At 37.0% G+C, this 20369-nt stretch overlaps 1 protein-coding gene across 2 annotated transcripts in view; it reads right to left on the reverse strand.

The window, feature by feature from the left end:
* Positions 1 to 20369, reverse strand: part of cstf3 (cleavage stimulation factor, 3' pre-RNA, subunit 3) — a 92586-nt gene that overhangs the window by 58638 nt on the left and 13579 nt on the right. Inside the window, exon 1 of one of the 2 annotated variants that reach the window (XM_052029307.1) lies at positions 3710 to 3732. The exons of the other annotated variant lie outside the window; for it this stretch is intronic. The gene's annotated coding sequence lies outside the window, so the exon portion shown is untranslated. Of the gene's footprint in view, positions 1 to 3709; positions 3733 to 20369 lie in introns of those variants that run through there. 2 annotated transcript variants of the gene reach the window in all.

The raw sequence follows: 20369 nt of genomic DNA on the forward strand, positions 1-20369 counted from the left end.
ACCTCCACAATGATCACAGTTTATAACATGTATAGTAATTATTGCACTGATTACATACACTTAAAATGTTGTTTTCCAGCTCCTTCCCCCACCCTCAGTTATGTTCCAGCATCCTACTACAATGACAGGTTGTAGTGGTTTCTCTGTACCTGTGAAAACTGCTGCTGTAAGTTATCAACACAAAGTACCAAAGAAATAACTACTAAAACAGTAACTGGGAATAAAATAACACCAAAGCTATGGCAATGTCCTTCTCTGTAATTTATAATCTCACTAGAAAGGTTTGTTTTTTCTCTTTTATAATCAGAAAATATTTAATATGTCTCTACTAAATTTTCATAACACGTGCGTAATAATATCTTACAACTCTGATTAGCACTAAAGGTGCCAGTTTCAATGCATTTTATGGGAACACTTGAATAAACAATGGCCTTAAAAGGATATACAGGGCTAACAGCTACCCAGTGCTATGTATTCCAGACTATCCATGAGCAATGTTCATTTTCTCAAAGGAAAATGTGAAGCTTATTTTAAAAACAGAATTTTGTACTATTAACTGTATTTGGTGTGCTGTGTATAATTCCACTTTGAAACCTCTGGTTTTCCTTTTCTGTAAGCTGGATTTGTGCTCTACAGCTGTTTTGCATGTTCAACACTCTACCATGAGCTTTAGAAAGCAGACAAGATATTCCCAGTTTCTAAAGGCGTTCTGCTTCAATAGGAGGGAATTATTAAATCAAACTACAATACAAATTTGGGCTGTAAAACTGTGGGATCTTTTTGGGATTGAATAAAAGTAATTAGTACTAAACACTACATTCAAGTTCACTGCAGGTCAGTTACACTTGCTTCATCTTCACTGGCAATAAGTGCCTTACATGAGAGGCATTCAGGCTACATCAGTTCCTAGGAGTGTAATTAACAGAATAAAGCTGATCTAAGATCAGTAGAAATACAAATTCACTAATGACTGAGAATGAAAATGTAGGATATACATCTTAGACATGACAGAGGTGTACAAAATATTAAGAATAGATAGAGTAGACAGCCAGCGCCTCTTTCCCAGGGCACCAATGCTCAATACAAGACGGCATGGCTTTAAAGTAATGGGTGGGAAGTTCAAGGGAGATATCAGAGGGAAGTTTTTTAGCCAGTGTGGTTGGGGCATGGAATGCGCTGCCTGGGGTGGTGGTGGGGGCAGGTACATTGGTCAAATTCAAGAGATTGCTAGATAAGCATATGGAGGAATTTAAAATGGAGGGATATGTGGGAGGAAGGGCTTAAATAGTCTTAGGCAAGGTTTAAAGGTCAGCACAACATTGTGGGCCGAAGGGTCTGTATTGTGCTGTACCGTTCTATGATTCTATGAAAATTTCATGGCTAGGGTGTATAGTGTGCTCTTTTGAAGATAGTTAGCTATGTCATCAAGACCTTTATTTCACATCTGGTTGCATATTCATTCACAATCATACAAATCTACAAAGCTTACTTAAAGAAAATGCTTATTGGTGCTGGAATGAACTATAGAGACCTAACACAAGCACTTGCAATCATGTGACATTGAGTTTACACCAGAATCCAGATTGTTTTATCCATATGTGGGATTATGAATATATAACTAAAACAGGGACTGTCCCACCAAAGAGAACATTACAAAGTTCTCAATCACAGCCAATATTAGTCCTTTCAGAACTGGAAAAAACACCTATAATCACCCATGTTTCCAACAGTTTCTTCATTTAGTACTTTCTTTCAGGACCATAGAACCATAGAGCACAAAACAGGCCCTTCGGCCCACCATGTTGTGCCGTCCATCAAACCACTCACACTATCTAACCCCTTCCTCCCGCATATCCCCCCATCCCACACTCCTCCATATGCCTATCCAACAAGCTCTTGAACCTGTCCAATGTATCTGCCTCCACCACCACCCCAGGCTGTGCATTCCATGCACCAACCACTCTCTGGGTGAGAAACCTCCCCGACACCTCCACTGAACCTCCCATCCATAACCTTAAAGCCATGCCCTCGTCTTGAGCATTGGTGCCCTGGGAAGGAGGCGTTGACTGTCTACTCTATCTATTCCTCTCAATATTTTATATACCTCTATCCTGTCTCCTCTCATCCTCCTCCTTTCCAGTGAATAAAGCCCTAGCACCTTAAGCCTCCCCTCATATTCAATACTCTCTAATCCAGGCAGCATCCTGGTAAATCTCCTCTGCACCCTCTCCAACGCCTCCACATCCTTCCTATAATGAGGGGACCAGAACTGAACACAGTATTCTAAGTGTGGCCTAACTAGAGTTTTGTAAAGCTCTGGAGTTTTACAAGCAGTAAAAATATGAAGAGAATTTTGTGTACATCAAAAGAAAATAGATGAATATTCCACTGGATGCATAAAAGATGAAAATGTGAAATACATAAAAATAAGTGATTTTAAAAGTAACAACCTTTAAAAATTTCAGTTGCTTATCCCATTACTCAATGCTTTGCAAAATTATAATTAAGTTAAATTATAATAAATAATTAACTAAGTTAAGGATGCATTAAACAACGGACCTGTAGAAAGTTTTTTTTTTGCAGACTACAGCAAACTGCAAACCAGTTTCAATGTACACTGTATTAAATCTCTGACACAAGATAGCATAATTTGAATTCCAGCAAAAGCAGCATTTCACGAAAATATCTGCTTTAAGTCCATATCTGACCATTAATTCCTACATTCCCATCTCCAAGGAGAGTACTGGACACCAATGCTCAAAGCCATTTAATTTGCATCAAAGAAAGGATAAGAAAGCCTGAGGTTTTAACTATGCAGTCAAGTATGAGTCACGGTTTAGTCCAATTACAGGGGACGTTATTTTTTTCCCGTCCACTTGCCTTGAAAGAAAGTACTGAAGGAAACTGGTTGTAGCATGGGTACTGATGGGCAGGCTGTCTATTCCAAGGACCAATATTGGCTGCAGTTCAAAAATTATTTTTTTAATATTTTGCTGTGTAAAGCAAGTACTCACACCTTGCAATTATCGTAGAATTCGGAGAAATAGGAAATCCAACCACTATTCTATATTTATAAATGAAACATTTATTATTTTCAGAGAATGCAAACCAATAAACAGTGATTTATAAAGCATTTCATTGCCAGTTGCAAAGGAGTGCAGGAACAGAGAAACCTGAAGGTTCACATACATCAATCACTGAAAGTGGAAGGACTTGATAAATCTGTTTTAAGGAGTTATCATGCATTGTACAGAAAGATGGAGTACAAAAGATGATGCTAAACCATGAAATCACTGGACTTCAACTAGAATACTGTGCCTGGTTTTGAAGGACATCAGAGATTTACTACAATGGCATCAGGGATGAGGGATTTCAGATTGTGCTCTTTAAACTTCTCCATTCCATGAAAATGATGGATTTTGACAAGAATAAATTGACTGCTTTAAAGCTAATCGCACACATTGTTCTGCATTCATTGCTATAATACATTCTTATGTGTGAAAATTAATACTGTTACATGGTAAAGAAATTTTAAATAACTTTTTATAATTGGGCAGAGTACAAACTTTCCTAGTGAGGTCATAAATAACAGAGGGAGCCAATGTCATGGGTTTGTTAGGATTATTTTATTTCCAGTTACTGCTTTGAAAGTTATTTCTTCAGGCATTGAAGTATTCCATGTGGTGAAAACTTACAGCATCAGTCTTACCTGGAAGTAGCCACCTCCTGACCAGTAAGATTATCTAAATTGGATTTGGAAAAGAATAACAGGATCACACATTTTAATCCCATACATATTCAATAATCGCAAATACACCAATGTATTCACTGGCAAATACTATGTCAACAGATGACAGGCAACTAGATGACAAATGTGTAAATAAATGAAAACAAGTGACTAGGTATACTGTGCTACCAAGGGGCTTTATTATTTTGGCAACATTGCTCTACAGTGTTGACAGCCTGCAAAACAGCCAAACCACCTGTGCAGAAATAGATGAAAACTTTAAAGTGGTCAGGTGCAAGCTCTGACAACAGCAATCAAAATAGATCCTGTTTTCACAGCCCAATGTACTCTTCTGCTTGAAATGTTTTATCAAATTTTCCATCATGAAGTACAATAGCTCAACTATCTTATGAAAAATCACCAACTTTTGCAATGTCCTTCTCCAACTGGATTGATGTCCACAGGGCCTAATAACCAAATTTCTATCCACATTGCTCTATTTTCTCCTATATACAAACCCAAATTTTTGTAACAAGCCTTCTGCTAAACATCTAGCAAAAGGCTATATCCACCTTATGTACTGCATTTCCCACGCAATTGGTCACCAAGCTCAGTGCCCCATTTGATCCTGAGCTTCCATCAAATATCCTCAGCATTGTAGAAGTTGCCTGCTTCCATCTCTTAATGATGAAAACCACATCTACACTTCAATCTCAAAGTTCTACTATTCCAATGCAAAGCCAACCTGGCCTCCAGTCTACCACCCTTCATAATTTTGCTCAAATTTTAGTTTTATATTATTACTTATTTTCCCTTTCTTGTATTTTTACTATGCATTTATCTATTCCCCTTCATGTGATAAAATGCATTTTCACAGAGCTATCAATCACAATTTGATAACCACAGAAGGAGTTTAGTCATATAACCAAAAGTATGACTATAGAGGTGTGTTACAAAGTCCTTTAGATGTTGTTTGGAAAGGAAATTCCAAACCAAAGGTGACAAGACTTGTGGACAGTGAAGTCTATTATTTGGGCAATCATGAAATTATGTACTATGAAAGAATGTAGAGTTGAAGGAAGATGAATACAAGAATGGGAAAGACTAGTTAAAGATATCAAAATAAGGATAAGAACGTATTAAGTTGCTGCTTAACCTGCAACCAATATAGATCACTAAACAAAGGTTATAGGCGAGATGAACAGCATTGGTCAGGCAGGAGCCTCAGTGTTTTGAATGCCCCTCCAACCCTCCCAGAGTTCACTGATGACAGAACAAGGCAGCTCAGAAGTGGTTTGCAGTAATCCAAGGGAGGTAAAATAAAAGGCAAGAATGAGAGCTGGGCAGGATTAGTGGGAAAATGTTACAAAGATTGCAATGAACAGTCATAGTAATAGCACAAGTATGAAGTTGCAGGTCAAGCATGAAACCAAAGTTTAGTTTATCCCTCATCCTGAATCCCTCTAGTGACCATAAGGAGGATGCCCACCCCTCTTAACCTTGCCCAATAGCTTGTGCTATATTCCATACTAGAAAAGAACTTTCTCCTGTTAAATTTTATAAACTCCTAATTTCCCACCAAAAACTGTTCCCTAACCACCAACCAACCCATCATTTTCTGTTCTTAGTCTTAAATTGAACCAGAATATTGCAACCTTGCTCTGAGTTGATCACTGCACTCCATACCCTTTCCAAAATCAAGCCACTCATTTCAATGAGATCGTCTGAAACTGCTTCAGCTCATTGGCTGCTGAAACCCAATGGTTACCTGAAGAGTCAATAACCTGCTCAAATTTTTAAAGTGATAACCATCTTTTTAATTGTGCACTTTCACTTTGCATCAAGAACAGCATTGTCAAAGATATAGTTGTGTATCGTCATGAAATACCAAATATTGTGGATACTATTTGGCATCGAACTTTTATTTGGCATCCGCACTTTGCATTTGTACCTTACCCATTTGCTAGGCAAGTTGTCCCTGAAGCTTAGCTACTTAGGGACTTAAATGAAATCAGTAGGGATTTTTCTACTAGTTATCCAACTGAAAAGAGCCAAAAAGAAACTAAAGAGTAGGACAGATACAAAATGTTGCTGATACAAACAGGCCTTTTTACCTACAGAGTTTATTATCCTGAAGCATTAATCTTTAAGTCTATGAAACAATCAAGCAGGGAATCAGGAATTTGTAGGTTGATGATATGCTGGTTGGTTGCAGCCATTTGCAAGCTAAGTGTAGATCATTTACATTTAGAAAGACCACATTATAATACTTGATCCTCTCAAAGACCAGCAAAAGCAGCTGGCACAATTAAGAACCAGAGAATGAACTATTTAGAGAGCGTATCATACAAACCGTGTCATTGTTGGCAAAATGGAGCTGATGCTGCACTGTGTAGATGCTGGAAGGGTTGCCTTACTTGCCACTCCAAGACACTGAGGTCAGCAGGGTAGTACATCCTGCAAATGGTAGTAATGAGATCAATGTTATATGCTCCATCTGTAAAGAAGACGTGCGCCAAGGAAAGTCAATGAAAGCCGAAGTTGACTAATGCATGATCCATATGTAAACGACAATTATTTCACATTTATTGTGGATCCAAAGTAAGTCTAGATATACAAAATAAGTTGCATAACCAATGACCATGCAAAGCACAGAATACTACATCTCAAATGAAAGCATTGGCACATTCACATCTTCCATGTGCAAGCACTATGGCGCAGTCACTTAAAGACTATGACAGAATGCAGCTTGAATGGAGCTTTAACCATTCAAATCAAGCTGCATCTGAAATGACACTATAATGTATGGAAGAAGAATTGAAGACTCAAATTCCATACCCTATTTGCTTTGATGGCTATTGTGCATCAGAAAGAATCAAGGTAAGAGAAGGCTATGCTCCAAGAATCCACAAGTTACTGACTAGCATCAACCATCCTAACACTCCTCTTAAGCACACATAACCACTGAATGCAACCTCTTAGGAAGGTAATTCATTTTTCTGCACTGCAGGCCTAGAGCAACAAACTACAGTTCTCCCCACCATCGAGGACATCTACAAGAGGCGGTGTCTCAGGAAGGCAGCATCCATCATCAGGGACTCCCATCATCTGGGCCATGCCCTTTTCTTGATGCTGCCATCAGATAGGAGGTACAGGAACCTGAAGATCTACACCTCTAAACTGAACAACAGTTATTTCCCCCACTACCATAGGTCCTTGAACCAACTTGGAAAATCCTAACACTACCTCAAACTACATTTCTTAAACTCTCAATTTGCACTAGTTATGTTTATTTTGTCATATGTATTATTTGTTAACTTGTTTGTCATGTCTGTAATGCACTGTGCTGCTGCTGCAAAAAGCTAGTTTTCACAACATTTATACCATGTATGTATGCCCATGACAATAAACAAATTACCAGGATAATGCTATTCATATCAACAAATGCCATCAGGCACATGGCTACACAAGTAACAGAAGACAGTAGTGATTCTAGCATAAGTAGCACTACTGGGGAGTATAAAAAATAGCTAACTGCCATAAAATAGATTTTTATACTTTGGGGAAATTGTGAAATACTAATCAGTACAAAAAAAAACAAAATAGCTGGTTATGTTCCCAAAGCCTCTCTCATAAAATGCAGTTGTTGCTGATGCTAGACAAGGCCATCCTAGAACATTCTAGTAATCCCTTCCCCAAAAAACTTAAAAACTTTTGCCACACATCCTTCCCACATGCTGTATTTTTGCAATATATAGCCTAGTTCTGCTAAATTACCTCTTCCAATGTGGTGTTAGTTTAGAGGGCATCATTCCGGTTAGGCTGGGACTGTTTTCTTTAGAGCAACGGAGGCTGAGGGGTGACCTTAGAGATTCATAAAATCATGAGGGGCTTGGATAAGATGAATTGTCAGTCTTTTCCCCAGGGTAGGGGAGGCCAAAACTAGAAGGCATGGATTGAGAGGGGAATGGAGACCCAAGGGACAAGTTTCTCCCCCACACAGAGGTGGGTGAATTTGGAATGGGCTGCCAGAGGAAGTGGTAGAGGTGGGTAAGATTACAATGCTTAAAAGATATTTGGATAGGTATATGGATAGGAAAGGTTTAGAGGGATATGGGCCAAATGCAGGCAAATGGGACTAAGGAAGTCAGCATGGATGTGTTGGGCCGAAGGGCCTGTTTCAGTGCTGTACAATTCCATGGTGACAGTACTCCAATATACTGACAATTATTCCCAAAGGTTTCTAATAGTATGCAGCAGCACAAGATATAGAACATAGCCTGGAGCCAAACTACGCAGAACAGTTATTAGGTGGTTATAGGGAAAAAATAATTTTGTTTCTTCCAGAAACATCTTTAAGTTTTCACTTCTATACCGAGCAGCTATCTGGAAATCTTAAGTACTTTAAACAATTTATGATATAATCAGAAAAACATATGAATAGTCTATGCCATGCATGTCATGATTGGAGGTATGCAAGACACCTGAAGATCAAGTGAAGGTGAAAATCTTCAGTTGTGTTCTATTTGGATGCAAATGAAATAAATCTGAAGACCAGTTTGCCTCTTCCACATTCTCTAGGTTATTAAAGTTCATCCTCAACATTCAGTCAATTCATCCAGTACACAACCTTAATTTTCTGCAGTCACCATTTTGAAACTATTCAAGGTGCCAGAGTAAACATCAGGTTGTTCAGGAACATTGGAAAGTTAAAAAAAAAGTTTTTTTACATCCATTTGGTGCATGTCTGGAAAAAGACAATCTTCTGTATTTCATGGATATTCACTTGGTAGGACCACTTAAAGTGGACCAAGAAAACTGTGAGATAAAAATACTTTTCTGACAACCTCCTGCCTCATATGGTAACCAACTGTAGAACTTACCCAAAAAGTTAGGAATACAATTGTTTACGGACTGTCATGTCACCTTGGCAAAAGCTATCACAGGGCAGATACAAAAATTGGAAGTTACATTCTGGTCCCCTATTTTTAATATAATTCTTATGAAGCACCACTGGGTAGACATTCAAGTCTACGTCTCAGAGAACTTTAGGCTCCTTCATGAATAGTACCACTGACTTCACAAACAGCCTTCTTGGTTGCCTTTTTTTTAAAATTCAACACTCAATAATGATTGCAGGTGCAAAAGGAGACAAAATAACTAGGTATGTCTGGTAAACAAAAGTGGCTAAGTTATATTTGACAACTCTATCCAAAGTGCATTTAGTCAGTTGCAATGAATAATTATGTACGTTAGAAAAATAGGTCAGAGTAATTGCTGCTACAATTTATACTGTCTAGACATTTGAAGAATGCTTCAATAATTCTCTGGTATCCAGTGTTCTAAAGTTTATTGCTGAAGATTGTGGTCTCATTTCATATATTGGTGACTGGTATTATTGTATGTAGAAAACCACCAAAAAGAAAGGAAAGAAGGTGAGCGGAGATGAATAAAGTACAAGTTGGATGCAAGTGAAGCAGAACATGTTTTTGTCCCTTGGTCTTCAGCAGCAAGAATGCAGATTGTTAGGTACATTTTTCCCCTTAGCTCAGCCAATAAACAAAAACTTGAGTTAAAGAGAAAACGAAGGCACAAATGGAACAGAAGTGTCTTATTTCAATGCCGTAAACCGTGCAATTCCTGTTATTCAGGATATTTAATATTGCACCCTTGTTTGCTTCAAGGAAATTCTGAAAGAACAGTGATGCTTGAACTGATCATTTGCCTCAGAGTACAAAAGCAAATAGTAGTTGAAATAAAATTCAATTAGTCTGAATTAGCAACTTTAAACCCAAGAATATATGAAGACTGTCAAAAATTGTGCATGCTGTAATGGGTTACAACCATTCATATCAATGGCCAAATTTGGTTACAACCATTACAATTTTGATTGCAAAAACAACAGAACTTAAATCACATTGCTCTTGCAATGTTAAACAGTATCAAGAGAAATACAGATCAGTGGATATGTGGCTTAAACTAGGAGCTTGTATAAACTTTTCCTGACTTGGTATTTTTACCCTGCTTTCTACCTTTTGCTTTGCTTTAGGTGAGTTGATCCAATAGTCTTTCAGCTGCTACAGATAGTATTCAAATTACTGGCTGAGAAAGATTGATTTTAGAAAACAAAAGGTTTAGCAGACCATGCAAGATAGAAATTATAAAACACATGCACATATTGTACAACCTCAAACAACATGTAAAACACTAACTCTTTATTTCATAGCTGTAAAGGGAAGATTTCTTCTTTTAGAAAAAATTGTCAGAATCTGGAATACACCTCTGGGAGAGCAGTGTAGGTAGGTTCAATTCTACCATTCAAAAGGGAACCAGGTTAGTATCTGAAAGAGAATATGCAATGTCACGCGGCAAGGGCAGGAGAGGACAGGTTGAACTGATTTTCCATAAACCCAGTACAGACTCAACAGGCCAAATGGTTCCATCCATTCTGATTTTATGAAACTGTAATGATAAATAAAAAAAATTTGGAAAACTCATTGCAAATTTAGTTCCAAGTACACAGCACAACAGTGTACAAGAATATCTTCAAAGCTACAGAGACTTGTAAATAATTGATAAATACCTTAAGTCATTTTCTTTCATTAATTTGTATATCTTAAGTAGCTGGTACCAGAGGATGGGCAATACCCAGATCCTGAAACTTGAATTAAAAAAAATACCAATTTAGTTTGCAGTCACCCATTGGGTCTCTACTTTTCTTAAACATGCAGCCCTCAAATAAGAAAGGCAAGCACACAAATTGAGTCAGTTGCCAGGACCCAGGGAGATAGTACCCCAAGAACAACTATTTGCCAACCTCAGGATGTAGATGCCACTGATAGGGCTAGCAATTTCTCACTAGTTGTCTCCAGATGGGCAACTCCTGGAAACCCATCTAACAAATAGCAGCATGCCAATCCACTTCAGAGTACAGTTAAGAGTCAACATGCGTGACACTTCAATTAAAGATGACAAGTTGTCTTTTCAAAAGTGGAACAATTAAGACAGTCCAAGTTTCAAGATCACTAGATTCAAGTCTTCAAACTGCTGTGGAGGGTTTTTGAATTAATATTCCCCAGATTACAAGAGTTGTATAACTGTGTTTTGTTTGGTGTAGTATTAAAACAGAACTGGCTGACCTCAGCTGGATGTTACAATCTGGGGGAGAACCAACAATAAAAAGATTTTCTTCCTACTATTGATAAATTTTGACTAGGAAATGAGTATGCTTTCAAGAGGTATAAGTTTTCCCCACAATGAATCAGCTTGTACAAAGTATTTTAGGCAGAAGAATAGGTGTTTGCAAGAAGTGTCGGTGCTTCAGGAGCCAGGTCAAATTGGAACGTGCAGAGTAAATCGAGGGAAAAAGATAAATGCTTTTTTTGAATAGATGGTTCTGGTGGGTAAAATAAAGTGCAATGCCAAACTTTGGCATGTAAAACAGCTGGCAACATGGCTGCAATTAGAAAGTAAAAACTCATGTATTTAATAAGCATTTATGGAACAACTTTTGCAACCTGATACCTCCAAAGCACTTAGCAGACAATGAAGTGCATTTGAAGAGTCAATGTTATAATTCAGATAATAAAATCACCTTGGGTTCAGTTCCAATCTGAAACAATAGGAACAACCAGCTCCAGGTTGCCTGCACAAGAACCTGCCAATTCCAAAGCAACTGTTAAAAGTGAATTGCCAACGTCAATCATATACATACAAAAAAACACGTGTGACTGCATTAGCACTGCCTCAGTAAAAACATCAACCATCATTATAATGAGCTAACAAGGGCAGAAAGTTTAAAAATTTACTACCAAGGAAAGGGAAGATAGATTATGAAAGCAAGCTAGCACAAAGTATGAAGATAGTAAAAGCTTTTATAATTATATAAAAGCAGAAGAGTGTGGCTAAAGGTAATGTAGGTCACTTGGAAGATGAGGGGGAATTAATATTGGATAATGCAGAAATAGCAGAGGCTTTGAGAATTTTTTTTGTCAGTCTTCACAGTGGAGGACATGTCTAACATGCCAAAGAGATGTTATCCATGTGATGAGAGGTGAGAACCTCGATACAATCGCTGTCACAAAAGAGGTAGTGCTGAGCAAACTAGTGGGCCTAAAAGGTAGACGAATCCCCTAGACCAGATGGAATGCATCCCAGGGTACTGAAAGAAATGGCAGAAGTTATATTAGAGGCATGTGTGATAATTTACCAAAATTCTCTGGACAGGTCCCAGCGGACTGGAAGACAGCTAATGTTACACCGTTATTTAAAAAGGACGTAGGCAAAAGGCAGGGAACTATAGGGCAGTTAGCTTATCGTCTGTATTCGGGAAAATGCTTGAAGCTATCATGAAGAAATAGTGAGACATCTGGATAGAAGTAATTCCACCATGCAGACTCAGCATAGATTCAGGAAGGGCAAGTCCTGTTTTACAAACTTACTACAGTTCTTTGAGGATATAACCAGCACAGTGAATAGAGGGGAACAGATGAATGTTGTATACTTGGATTTCCAGAAGGCATTTGATAAGGCTTATCCATAAGGATGCATGGAGTTGGGGGTAATGTATTAGCATGCATAGACGATTAGTAACCAAGAGAAGACAGAGTTGGGATAACTGGGCATTTCTCTAGTTTGTAATCAGTGGTGAGCAGACAGGGATCAGTGCCTGGTCTACAACTGTGCATGATATATATTAAACAACTTGGAAGAGGGGACTGAGTGTAGCATATCTAAATTTGCTGACGACACTAAATTGAGTGGAAAAGCAAATTGCGCAGAGGATGTGGAAAGTCTGCAGAGATATATAGATAGGTTGAGTGGGCAGGGGTCTGGCACATGGAGTAGTGTTGGTAAATGAGAGGTCATCCACTTTGGAAGGAAAAAATCAAAGATTATTTAAATGGTTAAAGATTACAACATGGTATTGTAGAGGGACTTGGGATTGCTTGTGCATGAATTGCGAGTGGTTGGTTTGCAGGTGCAACAAGTTATCAAGGTGGCAAATGGAATGCTGGCCTTCATTGCTAGAGGGATTGAATTTAAGGGCAGGGAGGTTATACTGCAACTGTACAGTGTTCTGGTGAGGCTGTACCTGGAGTACCGTGTGCAATTCTGGTCTCCTTACTTGAGAACAGATATACTGGTTTTGGTGCAGAGGAGGTTCACCAGGTTGATTCCAAAGAGGGGGTTAGCCTAAGGAGAGATTGCGTCATCTGGGATAATGCTCATTGGAATTCAGAAGAGTGAGAGGGGTCTTATAGAAACATACAAAATTATGAAAGGGGTAGAAAAGTTGTTTCCACTGGTAGGTGAGACTAGAACTAGAGGACATAGCCTCCAGATTCGGGAGAATAGATTTAGGACCGAGGTGAGAAGGAACTAGTTTTCCCCAGAGAGTAGTGAATCTGTGGAATTCTGCCCAGGGAAGCAGTAGAGGCTACCTCATTAAATATACTTAGACACAGTTCGATAGATTTTTGCAATTAGCGGAATTAAGGGTTATGAGGAAAAGACAGGTAGGTGGAGCTGAGTCTACGGCCAGATCAGCCATGATCTTATTGAATGGCAGAGCAGGCTCAACAGGGCAGATGGCCTACTCCTGCTCCTATTTCTTCCATTCTTATCACGACATTTTATGGACTCACTAAAAGAACTGAAGTTGCTATGATATTCCACACAAGTCTGACAAAAAAAAACGAGCAAATTATTCATCTCGTTTATTTTACACATACTATTAACTGCTTCACAAAGTTTGTACATTTTATTGCTAGGCTTTATGTAATTCTCTTTCACATACACACAAATATTATAAGACCTTTATGAAAATCAGTCTTTAAATCCATATTTTGGTATATGTGTGCAATAAATTCACCAAAAGACTTTGCTATGTGTATATATTGAAAGGTGTTAAGTGGAAGATAACAATCTGGATAATTCAAAGTAGATGTGCATTCGTGCAGTGAGGGTATCATACCACTGTTCTCAGATTAAGCAAATGCTACATGTATTTAATAATTGCAACATATCTGGCAATAAGTGCTACCAAAATTGTGAAAGATAATTTTCACATGGCTGACACTGCCATGATGGCCCAGGTCTCTCAACAATAATTCAGTCACTATTGTGCTACCACCTCTCATCCATATCCATCAGCAGCCAATTGTATTAGTTGATATTAATTGGAGGCATTTTTATCAGTTTAGGAAGCAGGCCTCGTCACCTAATTTTGAGTAATGATTGGACAAAGAAGGTCCAATTTCAGTATTCCCTCATGTCCCAAGCCAGCTCCAGATATCCTTTATAGCCCTTTTAAATTGGCTTTAGGGACTTTGTACAGGGGCACCTAATACTTGTTTAGAGATCTGCTGGGAAACTTAATTGAAACTGAGTGGAACTCTTTGAGCCCTTCTACAGTCCAGTAGTTTATCAAAAGTAATTGCTATATTCATCTTAAATGCAGTTAGCATTCAAGCTCAATTGCACTAAAATGAACTAAATTGCCACCCTAATAGGACCTACACAAAACTGGGATAAAGCAATCTACCTAGTTGACTTGGGAGAGCAGGTAGGAATCAACAGCTTAATGTATTCTTCAGATGGGGAGCAATTTAGAAGCCTCAGGTCTCCTGCTTCTAAAACACCTGTCACTGTCAAACTGAATAACTAACTTTTATATGCATATAGATAAGTTTATAATCTACATATATCTTCCAATCTAACATTACCAGCATGTACTCAAATGAATTTTAATTAAGATTTAAAGGAATAAAAACACTTTTAATTGTTTTAAACAAGGTTTTAGATACAGAAAATGGTAGCAAAATTCAGCAGTTCAGGCAACATCTGTAAGGAGCAAATTTAACGTTTCAGCTCAATGCCCTTCCGATGAAAAGCCCTGGAACCAAAACATCAACTTTCTCTCTCAAAAGATGCTGCCTGAACTGCTGTGTTTTGCCAGCATTTGGCACCTTCATTTCAAATTTCCAGCATCTGCAGCATTTTACTTTGAGATTATAGCCTTAAGTACATTCAACTTCATCTATCAAAATGTCAAGAAAAGATTAAAAAAAAGGCATTCCTGGAAGAGAAATGGCATTGAATTCAACAATAATCGAGAAGCCAAAACAAAGGAATTCTGAATGTCTTAACCAAGTGTGGACTATAATCACCTTTGCAGATAGGTGATGGGAATAGATGTGAAAGAACAAATATCACAAGAAGTGGTGGTGAGCCATAAATAACAGTATTGCTTACCACAATTTTCAGGAACCTGTGGTGAACCTGATGTTCTAATCAAACATACTTAGGCTAATATTCTTATCTTCCAGATAGATCTGCAATATATTAGTAACCTTTTGTCACTTTAAATTATGTTTTTCTTTTATACTCATTTCTACCTCTTTCCCCAAAAGTGCAAGACTGATTGTGAAATTATCACTTAACTGCTGTTGCTGTCTAAAGCTTAATGTTATTTGATCAGATCATTTCAAGTTTACATTTACCATCAGAATTGTATTTAATTTCCAAATATAAAAAAGCCAGCAGAAAGTGCCCTTGATCAAGTAACTGAACAAGCAATCTGCTCATGGGAATTAAAAAATTATGATCCTTTCAGAAGGTGAACAGAAGGGCAGGTCAGTACTTTGCAGCAGAACCAATTTAATTTTAGCAAGAAACAAACCCATCTTTACAGTTCATCCAAGTATTTACTGCAAATTTCTTCATCAAAAATGATTTGTGAAATGCTAGATTTTGTCCAATATGGGGTTAATATCTGAAACAAAACTTTGTGAACTCGATTAGTAGTGTAGATCACAATCTCAAATTGGGATGGCCACGTAACTACAAAAATGAAGGCATACAGAGAAAACTAATCACCCTCCCATGAGGTGTAGAAGACATTTTTTTTTACTAATCTTGTCAGAATGTGGACAGAAAAAACCAAGCTGATTTGCATCATATGTGCCTGATGCTCAAAAGAGTTATGCAAGTGATCCTGCAGAAACAATGGATGCAAATTACAGATCTTACTGAAATAGATCAGTTCAATTAATTTCTACTGAAAATTCAAACAAGGCAAAACAATTAAGATTTCTTATCCACATCTTCAAAAGAATCAAACATATTTATACTCTTGTTGATTCATCTAAACTAATGAATGCAGTAGGTAGGTAAAAGGCATAAAACATTGTGCCTATTCAATATCGGTCAATTTTATGCAACATTACACAAGTGGAGACAAGGCAAGTACAAGTGAACAGAAATTAGTCGGTGGGAGATCAATGAACCATGGAGCAAGGATGGAAAGTTCTGAATAAGAGATCATACATTCTATCCTTGTTTGGATACAAGACTTTTATTTCATCATTCAGTTAAATGCCAGAGTAACAATTTGGGAAGATGTAAAGTTGTTTGGAGCACAGGAGTTTATTTCTAGTAATGCTCAAGGAATTAAGAATAAAACACAATCAGTACATCACAATGAATGGTGGATGCATGTTATTTCCATGTGACGGGTTTACACCAGCAACTCTAAATATAGACAAATTTATAATAAGCAGTGACAAAATTGTCATCAGGGAGTAAGGTTTTGCAGATGTGAAGTACACATTGTTCCATGTTTTAATGATATATGAATCTATTCATTAAAGGTTTATCCTAAAATGAATTAAAACTACATAACCATGAAGAATTGAAGCTCTCACAGATCACTTGAAACAAATGGTATGAGTCAAAGGTTCTGGAAAAGCTCAAAATACAATAAAAATATCCCCTAAATAGCTCACCTAGGAGATCATTTGAAAAATTGTTACCTTGGGTAAAAAGGTATGCAAGTTTCAAAAGAAAGTGTATAGTTTATCATTAATGGCTAAAATAGCAAGGAGTGCAGATTGACATTGTTCATTCAAACTACCTCACACCCCCATATCACACAAAAATGGAATTTAACAGCAGGAAGATTTCACTGAGAAGGAACAGAAAGCTGTTAATCCAAGTTTGCTACTGTCACCAGATTAGGTGACATGATATATAAAATACCAGAACATTTCAAAAGGCTTTAATAAAAGTGAGTTGAAATTTAATGTGCTGGATCATTCACTTCAAATCCAAGGAAAACAAGCAGTTTTTGTAAACATGGGCAGCAAGAAAACATGAACAAATGAGAGATTAACGGGTCAACAAAAATCTGGTATTTCATGACAGTGATAAGAAAATTTAAGCAAGTCAGTAGACAGAATTAAGATGCAGATCACTTGTTTCTATTGAGTGGTAGACTCTGGTCAATTTTATGAATGTTGCATATAAAATAAAATTATCTAGAATTATTGGATCTTTAATATAATGCAACTGGCCATGGTCACTTTGGGTGTTGTGATTAGGAAAGGCCAAAGATTTCAGGCTGAGCCGAAATAAGCTTTGGGTAACCTAAAAGGTACCATTTCACAGTACATTTAAATAATTAAAAGTAAAAAAAAGTTCCATTCTCTGATGTGCACATCAAGATATCGTGTCAATTATCAGCTTTACATTGGAGCTTCAAAAGCTTCTCTTGTAAATTATGCTGATTTTTGTGCATTCTGGGTTGATGTTATTTGTTCTGCAGAATGAAATATTTCTCCTTCCCACATCAAATAATTCTGAACAAAACAATGCATTGCTCAAATATCTTTTCACCTCAATTTCTAGACAAGTATCTACACTGGTTTAATATTCATTTTGCTTCCTAATCACTCAATCTTTATTTAATGACTAGTTACGGGTAGTTAGCAACTGAGGTACCTGATCTTACTTGAAAACGTTAATAGAAGGAAAACAAAACAGACTGGGAAATGAAAATTTGCACCTAGATCACCATAGTAAAAAAACCAAGTACCCTCAGCTTAAACTTCTCTCTTCCATGAACACCCATGCCAATGTCATCCTACTTGTATTTAGCATTTTTTAATATAAAATACATGTTTGGAACGCTACGTTCCGAATGACAACTGCAAAATGTTAGGACCCCGGAATCATTGCTATATAAGCACATACAGTTAATGAGAGATTGAGATCTTAACATCCATTTCTTACATGATTATGCAGACCCATTATCATGCTATCCAGAAATGCACTCAGCAGGATACAGGAACAGATATTACAAATGGAAGAATCCATTTATGTCCACATTCAGTGTAATAAACAGACCTAACAAATATTTCAGATAAAGACCATACAAAATTTCCTAAAACTGCAAGAATGAATTACTGGTGGTTATCTTCAAATACGAGACAAAATTTTTCATATAAAGATCATTTTCCAACTTTTGTGCCCTTAATTCCTTTGTGCACATGCACTACATTGGGGATGGGCTTAACAACATAAGTATTAGCGATTAAGAGCCTTGTGGCATTAAAGAACCCTGCCACCAATAAAATTCACAAAGCCAAACTATTTTATTCAACTTTACAGTATGTTGTATTGCTAAGACCCAAGGTGTTGGTGCAACAGTTTTTGTGGACTGGCACAGAAATGACAAATTCCATAGTTCCTTGTCATGTAATAAATGCACACTGATGCCTGATGTTGCCAGGATCAAGCTAGTGGATAGAACATTCTAGGATACAGTCACAAAGCTTTAATGCAAGAAATATTGTAGAAATGTCAAAAGTGAATGTAACTTCCTAATGTTTTTAGTTTATTCATAAACACCTTCAATGTTTGTTAATCAGGTTAACTTCCTGTACCATTTATCAGGGATTGGACAGTACTTAGGCTATAAGCAACATTTTCTTGTATTTTGTATTTTAAATTAATTAATGCATGCAGCTTCACGTTGACACAGGTATGAAATTACATAGAGCATTCTAACGTATCCTACTCAATGCATTCTTATAGCAACTTTTGGGAACTGCAGCTCATTTCATGCCTCCCAATAAGAATGGCCATAGGTTGAGGTAGAAGTAAATTGTCTTTCAATATCATTAGCTTCTGCTTTAGACTATGCGATTTTACAGGTTAGACCTAATTCAATTCATTTCAGACATTCGAACTGAACCACAGACACTTTCATTTTGTGGTAGTGGTTTTTAAACCACAAGGATGCTGTTTTCAGGAAAGTTGAAGTGGAAGAGGAAAGTGAAAAAAGGAATGGTGCGATGCCATACCTGACACCTACCAATTCAAAAATGTAAAAAAATGCAGGATAAATCAGATCACTGGAATGTAATAAAGCAGCAGATAGAGATCTAAGTACATAAAAACAAAATATCAGATGAGTAAAGGATTACTGTGCAAAACAAAGAAAAGGCAGAGTTGTGGGAAAGAAACTTTTTAATAATTCACCTGTAAAAAAAATTACAACTAAGTTTCTTTCCCCCGACGAATAGGGAAACAAATTTCACTGTGCAAGATTACTATAGTTCTTCTCAAAGTGAAACTGTTCTAATATTAAAGCAACACACTATTCCCCAAAGCAGTACTGAGAGCAGAGAATAAAAGTCCTTCCCAATAAAACTACAGTGACTTCATAATAACCTATTGTTGCTTCCCAGATTTGTGAAGACCACCATGCATCCAAAGTAGGTAAGAAACTGAAACTATGTTTGAAGTTTGAACTTATTCTTATTATACATTACAAGGATCAGCTTGTAACTATGATTTATCTGGTCTGCATTTTGTATTTTTTATTCATGTAACAAGCTGATAAGTGGCAATGCACTATCATGCAAGACAGACCTTGCTTCTGGAACAATGAAATTGTTTATAACAGAATTGCATCAGGGTATCATCAATATTGGCAAGCTCTTTCTTCCTCAGTCAGCTTTTGTGCAATAGTGCCAGCTGAATGCCATAGCATGACAAAATCTGGTTATTATCTAGACAATGGCTGCACCAAAACAAGTCTTCCTGCTCTTAGTTATTCAACATCAGTTTATTGCTGAATATAATTGACCAGGAATAAAACAGCTATGATTTCTGGTAGAACCTGGTTCAAAGCTCAATATCTTCTATCATATTAATGTCATGAAATTGTGGTCATTAGATCCATAGAAATGACAAACTACTACAATATTAAACTATACAATATAAAGGTTGTTCATTTAAACCAGTTTATTAAACCAGGCATTTAATACTCTTAATTAAAAGCATTCATTACACACACATATTCAATGACTTAAGAACTTTTTGGTTGTGTCTGTTGTATGGGTATCTAAAGCATTTATTTCAGATCTCATTTTAAAAAAAATAAAACAATTTATTGTATTTCTGCAATGCTAGAAATAACTACAAGCTGATTACAATGCAAAGTCCTGAAAAGGAAATAAAAGATTAAACAAATACAGCATTAAATATTAAGAGTCTCCATGGCAAATAAAATGCCCCAGCTTGATAAAGGACTATTAAATACAAGATATTGTGAGTGAACAGAAGAAATGAACTCTAAAGAAATGACACGGGAGGCAATAAAGAGACACATGACAACTGAATAAAAGGCCAAAAGCACATAAGATACCATTAAAGACTATTTTAATGTTGTTGCAATTTCAACATGCAACAATCATTGGTGTGCAATAGGCCCACACATTAAGATTTCATTTAAAATACTTTAAATCCCTATATAAAGTACAGTCTGCACCTACAGATATTAAGACCCAACCAC

Source organism: Pristis pectinata, chromosome 14 (genome assembly GCF_009764475.1).
Source record: "Pristis pectinata isolate sPriPec2 chromosome 14, sPriPec2.1.pri, whole genome shotgun sequence".
NCBI classification, from domain to species: domain Eukaryota; kingdom Metazoa; phylum Chordata; class Chondrichthyes; order Rhinopristiformes; family Pristidae; genus Pristis; species Pristis pectinata.